This window comes from Nansenia antarctica (genome assembly GCF_963989245.1).
Source record: "Nansenia antarctica genome assembly, chromosome: 8".
Taxonomy (NCBI): Eukaryota; Metazoa; Chordata; class Actinopteri; order Argentiniformes; family Microstomatidae; genus Nansenia; species Nansenia antarctica.
This window is the reverse complement of record NC_137678.1, coordinates 13,841,526-13,842,541: the sequence shown is the minus strand read 5'-3', so window position 1 is coordinate 13,842,541 and position 1,016 is coordinate 13,841,526.

The window sequence follows — 1,016 nt, the reverse complement described above, 5'->3', positions numbered from 1 at the left end:
ACTGAGGTCCTCTCTGGAAGGAGTGATACACTGAATGCAAGACTAGATCAGCAGTAACCTCAAGATTGTACTATTTGCAATGTATATACAGGGTTCCTGTGCTGGTCTTAAAAAGCCTTAAAGTCTAAAATCCAGCATCTAAAATCCAATTTATAAGGCCTAAGGTCTCAAATTTAGGGTTATTCTAAAAAAAAAAAAGGTGTTAGGTCTTAAACATGAGATCCTGCAAGGAAATCAGTCCGACCACATCTATTTACACGGAAATTAATCAAGCTGGAACCAAACAAATGCCAATTTTCACATACAGTGTTGCGAATAGGTCTAAAATTCTATTCAAAGAGGTCTAAAAAAAGGTCTAAAAAGGTCTTAAATGTGACTAGTTGAAACTTGTAGGAACCAAGTCAGTCGTTCAGCTTTTTAAGAGTTTCCTTCCCGACTGCTTTCTAGCACTAATCTCACCTTTACTCTCCACAACACTTTGGTGGACATTTTGATTTGAAACTGACAATGCCCCTACAATCTATAATCTGTTAATAACCATACACTTACATTTCTCTGTTAATAACCATACACTTACATTTCTGCTCTCTCCACCTTGATCCCCCACTGGCAAACTACAGAGTCGACAGCCACCTACAGGTTGTGATAGAAATCATCATTTATTCACCAACTTAGAATAAAATTGGATTAAGAAGTGATGGTAAAAAGCTCCATCTTGCTCACTGATAGACCATATTGTTTACGCCTACAGTATCTAGTATTTAGTTCTAGGTGCCTGGGGTATAAGGGCTAGATGTTGCCTCAATCCAGGGTACTTTTAGTTACATTGTAGGGTTATGCATTTCAGTTGTCTAAAGTAGCTTCCTCCACTTGTCCTTTTGCCCTCTATCTGACATCATAGTCACCTCTCGTACCTTTGGCCAAGCCTGTGTTTTCACATCAGTAAAGACGGAGGCGAGGAAACCAGCAAAGCAAGCCACTATACATTATCTTCAGGTTACACCTTAACTGCTCCT